The 10,727-nt window shown below is 45.9% G+C and overlaps 1 long non-coding RNA gene across 1 annotated transcript; it reads right to left on the bottom strand.

Annotated features, from left to right (window-relative positions):
• Window positions 1-2,256: 2,256 nt before the first annotated feature.
• On the bottom strand, window positions 2,257-9,497 carry LOC128776967 (uncharacterized). Its single transcript, XR_008422081.1, has 3 exons — window positions 9,367-9,497; window positions 9,075-9,209; window positions 2,257-3,305 (listed from the first exon to the last, which is right to left on the bottom strand). It is a non-coding gene; the product is annotated as an uncharacterized LOC128776967 (long non-coding RNA).
• Window positions 9,498-10,727: the final 1,230 nt, after the last annotated feature.

The raw sequence follows: 10,727 nt of genomic DNA, 5'->3' as shown, positions 1-10,727 counted from the left end.
ATTTATATGATGTTCCAGAACAGGCAAGACTAAAGCAGTGGTTACCTCTAGAGTAGAGGTGGGGGAGTGGGGGCCAGTGGCTAGAAAGGGACTTGAGGGAATTTTGGCGGGGGTGTGAAAATGTTTTCTATGAGGGTGATTGTCCCAAATGTAGTCATATAAAAACACATTGTAGAAAACAGTAAAAGGTCCAGAGAGAATTGATGGCACAAAGCTGAGGAGGAGGCTGGTAACAACCAGCGTGGCAAGCAGTGCTCCGGACAAGCCTCGGTGTGAGGAGGGAGAGGGAGCCTAGTGGCCTAGTGATAGGGGCCAGCGGAGGGAATTAGCACCAGAAAGCTCATGTGTCATTCAGCTTGACGAGTGAGGTATGGGAGGGAGGATTCTTTTCCAAGGGCAGAGGTTCTTGGGGTTAAGGACATTAGGGCTGGAAGAGAATCCCCCCTTTATTGATAAGTACTCAGTGTTAATGACTTATTCACGGTTACACAGCTAATTAGCCACAGAGCTGGGATTAGCACCTAGTTCTTTTACAATAGGATAAGTCATTTGGGGGTAATGTCAGGCCTGCTTCACCTCCCACTGCTAATGAGGGGTCTTATCCTTGCTTATACAAAGTGAGGAATGACTTCCAGTTGCCTTTTGTCTTTTGTTTTTATGTTTTTTAATGACATTCATTAATCACCTACCATTGGCCAGGTGCTGTTAGGTGTTGACAATTGAAAACTAAAAAGCCACTGCCCCTGTTCTCAGATAACTAAAGGTTTGTTAGGGGGAGACCCACGTGAGTAGTCAACGCACTTGTATGAAGAGCATAATGGGAGGGGCGGGGGATAAGGTTTACTGGCCAAGCAATTCTGCCATAATGGGGAGTGGAGAAGGCTTCACAGAGAGATGGGGCAGGCTGAACTTAGGGAACTGAGTTTAAGGATAAAATAATTGCATTAAAAGCACAGAGAAGCACATGTCAAGACACAAGAAACCGCCCTCACTCAGGCAGAGGCCCAAGGTCCCAAAGGCATACAGCTGGCCCTCAGCCAAGTACACCAGCCAAACAGACCCCTCATGTCAATCAGCACCAAGAGTCCACGAAGGGCTTGACTTACGTACACCCCTGAAAAGAAATGCAACGAACCCCAACATGTGCTACAAAGAGAATTTCCATTATAGAGGTAGGGTTGAGTTTTGGTGTTTTCAAGCACATTCCAACCAACAGGATGGTCACAAAACAGTCACCTACACCAGCTGCGCAGGCAGTAGTCCTGGGCAGTGACCTGCTGGCTTTATCAAGCAGTAACTCCTGAAGCCAAGAGGCACGCACACTCACTGACGCAGGCTGCAGCTCTGCGGGTGATGGATAGCAAAACAAAGGCAGCGCTAATGAAAAATTAATGAAAATGGTTACTTCCGTAAGAAAAATGATCTGTTCTCTCCCACCTTTGTATTGATTTTTGACCAGCCCTGTAATTGGAAATGTATAATTTTATCCTGAGGCAAAGGCAGGCGGAGGGGCAGAGCGTGGGATCCAGTCAGATGTGGGCAGGCTTCCGGCCACACAGCCAAGCTGCACCCCGGAGGTGTAGCCCCTACCCACTCTCTTCTCTCCACACCTGACACCTGTTCCTCCCAAGCTCCGAAGCCTGAGTCACGCGTGGGTTACTGATAATGAGGACACCCCAATGTTCGCATGCCCGCTAGCCTTTTGGGATGACTCTTATAGCATTCAATTAAAACAAATACGGCTTCAACCTATGTGACGCAGGAAGTCCCATCTCTCCTCCAATTCTTTAGGAATTCTGTGGGAAGGTATTTTCCCTTTTATCCAGTAGTCACCTGTCACACCTCTCTCAGTTCCAGCCTCACCTCCCCCAACCCTTCTCATCTCACCTGCCCTGTATTCCGCACTTGGCCACCAGCTTGGATATAGCCCATCTCCTGGGCTCTCCAAAGATGCTAACCTAAAGTAGAGCTAGGTTAGGTAAGTTTAGTTCATTAAAGCAGACTTTATTGGAGGTTGGAGGGTGGGAATTTCATTTGCTTTGCTCACCTCTGACTCTCATGTGCCAAACCACCACCTGAGTCATCATAGGAGCTTAAAAATAATTATTGACTTGGAGTAGTCAAATTCATAAAGGCAAAACATACAATGATTACCAGGGCCTGGAGAATGGGGAGTTATTGTTTAATGGGGGCAGAGTTTCACTTTGGGGAGATGAAAAAGTTCTAGAAATGGAGGGCAGTGATGACTGTATAACAAGGTGAATGTTCTTAATACCACTGACCTGTACAATTAAAGATGGCTGAGATGGTAAATTTTATGTGATGTATATTTTACCACAATAAAAAAACTGAATGAAGTAATGATATTATGGCAGTGGGGTGGGGGGGTGGTGCTCAGAATGAAAAACCACCTAAAACTGAACATCCGGCCTCAGGTTCCTAAATTACCCAGCTCATAGGGAGGCTGGTCCAGAGTTCTCCAAAGTGAGTGCTCCAAATTTATCCTTAACACAACCCAACTGGGGAGAGGAGAAAAATAGTAGAATTTCTAGGTGTATATTTTATTTCATTCTTTAATTTTTTTAATTTGGGGATAGATTGAAATATGCATAATATAGAACAGTACTGACAGCCAGGTATGTAACTTATAAATGAGCAGACTTATACTCAAGGAACATTATTGAAAACTTTGTACTCCCAGGTGGCATGGTCAGCACTGGCACGTGACTTTCTCCTCTTCCTCTGTTGTCACTCCAAGTAAGTACAGTAAGGACTTTGGATCAGATGCTCCCAAAGGGCTTAGCCTGCTCTACTGCCAAGTCCCCCCCAAGTGCCAGCTTCCAGGCGGAAGTCACTCTAAGCGACAATGCAGTTTATGTGTCAGGGACCGAGGCCTGGCATCCCTGCTGCTCCAGCTTCAGGGACTTTGGGGATGTGGCCTGACTTACTTCTCAGTCACAGACAAACTGCCAACCCCTCCTTTAGGACACCAAGAGCCACAGACCAGTCAGGGCCCTTCCACTGTTCAAAGCAGGCATCATGAAAGGTGCCCTTTGAGGGACAGAAAAACAAATCTACCTCAAGTTTCCATCAAGGTCTTGTCCCTGCAGAGTATGGGTCTAGTGGGAAATGTGTGTTTTTGAAGGCTTAGCCCAGGGCTGGCTTTGCAGCCAGACAGTCCTGGACATTAGTCCCTTGTCCCTCCATGCATTTCTTTAAGTGACTTCAGGCAAGTTGCTTAATCATCCTGAGTCTCAAGTTCCTGTTCTGATGATCCGAGAAAATAACACACATATCTTGTGGGGCTGTTGGGAGAATAAAACGATGAGTGTAAAGTGAGAGCACAATGAAATATAACCATGATCACTGCTATTATGTCCCGTTTCCCCATAGATGAAGTAAGAGATTACGTCAGAATTCCAGATTTTGTAACAGCCAGCTGCCAGAACTGCGGGCAAGGCAAGGAGCTCCAGGTAGCTCATCCTCCAACATGCCTCTTTTTCCTAACTCTGTTTTTCTCAGATTAACATATTTTATTTCATTTGAAGAAAGGATCTTGCAGATTTTAAAAAGTGCTTTAGAAATACTGGCACTAGAGGGGCACCTGGGTGGCTCAGTTGGTTGAGCGTCCGACTTCGGCACAGGCCACGATCTCAGGATTCGTGAGTTTGAGCCCCGCGTTGGCCTCGCTACTGTCAGTGCAGAGCCGCTTTAGATCTTCTGTCTCCCTCTCTCATTGTCCTTCCCCCGCTCATGCTCTTTCTCTCAAAAATAAATAAATATATTTTTTTTAAATACTGCAGCTAGAGCAGCAGATAATTTTTAATCTTTTGACTCTAACTGAATTATAGTAAGACAACTGAACCCTAATCAAAGGGGCGGGGATCTCTCCTGACAGAGACGGTGAGATGGCTTGGCCCAGAATTCCAGACCCCAAACTTCCCAAATTTCCTTCACTCGGCTGTGGAAGGACTGGTTCTCTGTTAAAGCCACCTCGAGGACGAGCTGCTCATCTCCTAGACAGGTGGTTAAACACCCCCTCTGTGAAATATCTCACACTGCCATCTCTGCTTATGACTGCTCATTTCCTAACTTCTCACATTCAAGGAAGGGAGGAGTGGAGAGAGAGCTACTTATTAAGAAATACTTCTGAGTACACTTAGGACTGCTGTCTCTCACATCTTTTTAATTCCATTTCGGCCTTGGGCATAGATTTAAAACAAAGCTATGTTGGAGGTGATCTTCAAAAGCAACAGATGATGATTAATGCTCATACTGTTCTTTAAGGCCATGGGTGAACTTTGCACTGTCCTCCATGAGCAGTCTGCTAATCTCAGCTCAGAACCTGGTGGAAACAGCCTGGTCTAGCTCTCCATTTGTTGCCTTCAAAACCTTGGGCAACTTGGATTCTTAAGCCTTGGTTTCCATATCTGAAAAATAAAGGTAACTAATGCTCTCCTCGACCACCTCACAGGACCTTTGTAAAGATCTCATGAAAGAATGGAGGCAAGAAGGGGTGCCTGGGTGGCTCAGTCGATTGAGTGTCTGATTTTGGCTCAGGTCATGATCTCATGGTTCGTGAGTTCGAGCCCCACTTCCAGCTCTGTGCTGACAGCTCAGAGCCCGGAGTCTGCTTCAGATTCTGCGTCTCCTCTCTCTCTCTGCCCCTCCCCCCCTTAAAAATAAATAAGCGTTAAAAAAAAAAATGTAAAGAATGGAGGCAAGAACTATGTAGAACCAGACAGATATGGGGCACATGTTTGGCTCAACTGGTTTAAGCATCTGCCTTTTGATATCAGCTCAGGTCATGATCTCATGGTTTGTGAGGTCAAGCCCCACGTCAGGCTCTGCACTGACACCACAGAGCCCACCAGGGATTCTCTCTCTCCTTCTCTCTCTCTGTCCCTCCCCTACTTGTGCACATGCTCTCTAAACAAACAAACATTTAAAAAAAGGGAAAAAAAAAGAACCAGACAAAAGGGAGGCTCCAAGGTACCAGAGATCATCTGAGCCTACCCCTCACTGAAATGGTCCAGCCTGGCCGGGAGGGGCCACGTTTGATGCACTTGTGCATTTCTCGGCATGAGGTCATCTGGAGAAAGCAAGGTCACGGGGCTGCAGGTTACTACATGATCTGTCCTCATATCTGACCTCAGCATTTCACTTTCACAGCTTGCCCAATGCTGCACAGGTTAGGATGAGAGTGTCCTGGCTGAGCTTCCATCCAGATACCACTGGTGATTAAACAGATAGTGGATCTTACTCCCACAGCCTCTTGAAGTCAGAGCTGGCCTTTGGCTCAGTGGGGCTCAAGGCAAGAACGGGTGGAGCCCCTCCTCCTCCTCCTGCCACTCCCACTCAGCCCCTGCAGAAAACGGGATGAGGTATTCAGAGACTCAGCCTCTTGTTTTGGAAACATCCAGGACGTGGAAAGCCAAAGAAAGCCAAGGGCCAGGGAACATGTGTGGCTAAAACAACTTGGTAAGTAAATGATTTAGGAAGTGAAACAAGGTAAATTCAAGCTCAATGCAAAGTACATTTGGAGGTTAATCCTGTTGTCCTGAACTGGGACACAGGAAATCCGGCTCTGCTGTTTGCTGTGGGTGGCCTTGGGCAAGTCACCTCACAGCTCAGGCTTCTATAAGTCGGTATATTAATGGGGTTGGGCTAGAGTCTCCATTCTCAAATGGGTGCATTTAACCACTGCTCACGCAGTGGGGAAAAGCTACAACTGCATCTTCCCAGAATGCCAGTTTTCCTTGAAGATTGGGAGGGACAGCTTTTTTTTTTTTTAACAGATTCATGAGATAAAATTCACATCCCATACAATCCACCCATTTAAAGCATACAATTCGATGGCTTTTAATATATTCACAGATTGTACAACAATCACACAATTAATTTGAGATCTTTCCATCACCCCCAAAACCAACTCTGTATGCCTTAGCCATCACTCTCACAGCCCCCAACCCTCACAGCCCTGGGCAACAGCTAATCTACTGTCTGCCTCTGGATTTGCCGATTCTGGGCATTTCATATAAATGGAATCATCCAATATGTGATCTTGAGAGGATAATTTTTATATTAAAACAAACAGCTATGTTATGAAAAGCATGCAAAAAATACATTAATTTTTAAATCACAAAAGATATTTCAAAGAAATTTCCCATGTGTCTGGCGGCTTCATGCTAAAGAGTCCAGGCATCTTTCAGGGACAGTGATTCATGTTGCTCTGCCCCAGGGCCACTTTGTGAAAATTCTGGGGAGCATTGTGCTGAATGATCTCTTATCCCTGTGGCAGCTCCAACCTTTGAAGATGCCAAGGCTCACCGTGATAAACCTACAGAGAGATGGCTTTTCCAGGAGAAACTGTAAGTGACCTTCTGTTATCATTTTTCTCCTTCATCTCTACCATAGGTTTACATTCAGAACAACTGAAAAAATAATAAGATGACACCAATATTTCAGCTTTCCATATAGAAGAATAATAGGTTGGGATGTCCACCCTACCCACTTCTATCATTCCCCTAGCTTTGGGGAGAAGCATCTTGATCTGTTTTATTCACTGAACCCTCTTCAGTGCCTAGTGCGAGCAACAGGGAATATCATAGGGGCTCAATAAATATTCGCTGGAGGAAAGAAATGAAAGGGTGAAAGAAGAGAAGGGATGGGAGGAGAGAAGAAAGAAAAGAGGCGGGAGGGAGGAAAGCAAGGAGAGAGGCACGGTGGGCCTTGTTTAGTACAACCTCACACGTGGAGGTTAGGCTGTAAGAAGCTCTCACTGTTAGTGTTAGAAAGGTTGGTTTGTCTTCCAGATTTTACACTATGAAGGAACTGACTCTGTCAGTTTCATCAAATAGGAAAGAAAGAAAAAGTAATCACGGGTAAAGAAAAGAAATAGGAAGATGAGACAGAGGGAGTCAGGGGTGTCCCACAGAGAAGGACTCTGATGAGTGACTTGGGGGAAAGGTAGACAAGCAGAAGCATCTTCAGAACCCAATTCAGGATTGTATAATAGGAATAATTTATTTCCAATATAAAGTCCTCACCCAACATGAGTGACAAATATCCCCCGGATCCTACCCTACAAATGTGGGCAGAAAAGCAGCTTGGGGCTATTTCAACACAAAGAACCAACCACTTGCCAGAAACAGTGATAAAGAAATATTCAAGCATAGGACCCAACACCAAGGCCAGAGGCAAAGGGGCAGCAAAGTTGTTCTGTGGATTTGGCCTGTCCCAGTTGCCCAGACCCCCTGGCTGCCTAGACTCAATGGCTCTGAAGACAAGAAATGAATAAAATAGGTTTTTGAGCCACATAAAATCTATTAATTTAGACACAAGGATTACCATTCTTATCTCCAAACTGATGCAAACAAGGGGACAGAAACACAGAGCCTACTTCTTTCCTTTTGTATTGCTCAGCTTTTGCTAAGTTAAGCTGCATAACAAATATCCCCCAAATCTCAGTCTTACAACCACAACAGTAAAAGGTTTATTTCTTGCTCATGATTCACATCTTCTGTGGGTTAAGTATAGCTTTTCTTTTATTCCAGAACCAAGGACAAAGTGTAGCCCATCTCTGGGCCACACTGGTCTTGTAGCAGAGAAGAAAAGGTAAGAGAACTGGTGGAAACATGCATTGGCTCAGATGTGGTGTATGCCACTTTGACTTGCATTCATTGGCCAGTGTAAGTCATATGCCCAAGCCAATGTCAATAAGGCAGAGAAAAACAATCCCCTCACAGAAAAAGCAGCAAATAATGACAAAGTGTGGTCTACCACACTTTTCCAAACATTGCCAGAAAGACTAGGCTGTGCTTCTTGAAGGCAAAAATTGAGACTTTTTTTCCTGCACCCGCATTGCCCAGCACAGAATCTGGTTACAGTAGAGTACTCAATAATGAAAGGATAGTGCCCACATGTTCAGGTGCAAAATAAGGACAATGACATTATCAAGACTAGAAGTCAGATATCCTGATATCAGCCTGCTATCTTCCTATCACTACACCCTACTGAAATGTAGTCACCTAAAGGGCTTTGACCTTGTGCATATCAATAATTTTGCTTTTCAGAATCATCAGAGCCCCAAATCAAGAACAAAACCAACTGAAGACTAAGCAATTTGAAGATGAAGAGGGGTGAGTATTAAACTAGGAAGCACAGAACTTTTGTATACATTGTCTCATTTGGCCTTCCCAGGATCCCTGTGAGAAAGCCAGGGCAGGAACTATTTAGGCTTTTTTGTTTGTTTGTTTGTTTGTTTGTTTGTTTGTTTTTAAAGCTGTTTTTGATGAAAAAGGAGCACTTAGATAGAATGCAGTGGTTTAGAACACAGGCTCTACAATTATTCAGCCTGGGTTTAGTCCTGGCTCTGCCCCTTGCCTTGCTAGCTATGTGACCTTGGGAACATTGCTTGACCTTGGTTATGCTCATGAACATAGGCAACTGCAGGGTGTTGCTGGGACAGGATGAATCTCACAGGGAGAAGGGTCAGCTGGTGCCTGCAGAGCCGGCTGCGTCATCTCAGCATGGTGGGCCATGCTTGTGCTCCCGTGGAGGAAAGCTCTCTCTTTCTACTGGGCATGAAAGGAGTTTTGGAGGGTGAGGGACAAATCATGCTGGGGTACTAGGAAGTCTTAGCGTAAACACAGGCTATTCAAGGAGGTGCTGGGAACGCCAGTGCCCAGGATCTGGAGACAGCAAGCGAGAAAAGACCATGCACAGCCCCTCCCACCTCAGTCCCAGAGACCCTGTTGCCAGGCCACTTGCGGGTTATCCATTGAGCAGTTCATCTTGTCTCTCTGTATCCTCTCTACCCTTCAGTTTCCTCATCTGTAAAATGGGTGCAACAGCATCTCCCTGAGAGGACTGTTGTGAGGTTAAAATGGGAAGTGCTGTAGTCTTTTGCCCAGAATCTGGCATACCGTCAGCTAGGAGCACTGAAGCTGGCACCTTGGTCTAGGTTGACTACATGCTCATTCAGACTGCCTGAAGTCACACAAGGCTGCCCCCCTAAGCCCGCTGCACTGTCAGCTCCATGTAGCTGACCGCACGGGAGCTCTCTGACTTACCTGTGTGTATCCCAAGGCTCCTGCTGCCCTAGGACAGTGGGGGCAATGAATTTATCAGAGAGGCGTGGAGAACCTTTACTGTTTCCTCACACGTTTCTCGCTCCTCCCCAGATCCAGGAGTTAAAAGAAATTTTCCTTAAAAGATAAATGTACAAATTAGGCTTTCCTGATAGGCGTCTACTCCAGTAAAGATTCCTGGGTGCTGCCTCGGACCCCAGGATACCAGAGGGCATTCATCCATGGGAAGAGAGCTGGCAGTGTGTGCTCCACACCTCACCAGGAGGGTGTTTACCAGAGAAGTGGTGCCCAGTCATGGCCTCGGCGACGAGTCAGCTCGGTGCCCTTGACAGGAAAGAGAGTCACAGCGGCCCATGATCACGGGCTGTGTTCTCTTAGGGCTGACCGCCCTGGGAAACAAGCACCGTGGAGTGCTTGTCCCACCTACTCTTACCAAACCTTCAAAATGGCCTGGCTTACCTTCTTGCTGCCGATAGAACCAGAGGGCGAGGGTGGAAGTTGTGAGGTGTCCGATGACACAGGTAATGCCAAACATGCAGGGCTGTACCGTGCCTTCTGGGGGCCCCTTCCTCATAAAAAAAATATATTTTTAATGTTTATTTTTGAGAGAGAGAGAGAGACAAAGAGACAGAGACACAGAGACAGAGTGTGAGTGGGAGAGGGGCAGAGAGTGAGAGGGAGACACAGAATCTGAAGCAGGCTCCAGGCTCTGAGCGGCCAGCATGGAGCCCGACGCGGGGCTCAAACCCATGAACCGTGAGATCATGACCTGAGCCAAAGTCGGACGCTTAACCGACTGAGCCACCCAGCCACCCCATAAAGTTTAAAAAATTAAATTGTATGACTGCATTGAAGACAAATATAATCCAGACTGGATTTATAGGTTACATGTTATATATTTATTATTATTATTTCTTCAGATTTTAAAAGAAATTAAGACATTTTTGTGGGCCCCAGGTCCTGTCTGTGCGTTACCTAGTGGAGAAGTTGACCCTGAAACCAGGACAACTGAAGAGCCTGGTAATGCCCATGGCCCAGTGCCCATTCTCCTTACACTGAGCCAACCACCCCTTGCCACCCAGCTGTTAAGTTAGTTGAATTAAAGAACCTTCCATGTAAAAGTCTGCATGTGCTAAACTAAGAAACTAGAGACCAGCTTCTTTTAACAGAAACAGAAACCACACTACATGAATAATGCCAGAAGAAATGAAAGAAGAAAGCAGGTTTAAACAAAGTGTTATAGGGGCACCTGGGTGGCTCAGTCGTTTAAATGTCCAACTCGGTTTCTGCTCAGGTCATGATCTCAGGGTTTATGGGTTCAAGCCCTACATCAGGCTCTGTGCTGACAGCATGGAACTTGTTTGGGATTCTTTCTCCCTCTCCCTCTGCCCTTCCCCTGCTCGCTCTCTATCTCTCTCTGTCTCAAAAATAAATAAATAAACATTAAACAAAGTGTTTTAAGTCTATTGGTAGCCTCGTTATGCACACTCGTATACACACACACACACGCACACACGCACACACACAGAACTAATTGGTGAGCCCCCAGTGTTTGACATTTGTTTCCAGATAGGAAATGAGTTTGGTTTGAAAAAGGGATATTTGGGGAGGACAGAAAGAGCTTCCATCTTATCT

The sequence above is a fragment of the Panthera pardus genome, unplaced genomic scaffold (assembly GCF_024362965.1).
Source record: "Panthera pardus isolate Hobbes unplaced genomic scaffold, ASM2436296v1 HiC_scaffold_15, whole genome shotgun sequence".
Classification (NCBI taxonomy): Eukaryota; Metazoa; Chordata; class Mammalia; order Carnivora; family Felidae; genus Panthera; species Panthera pardus.
The sequence above is the reverse complement of the archived record's forward strand: the minus strand, read 5'-3'. Positions and strand labels throughout refer to the sequence as shown.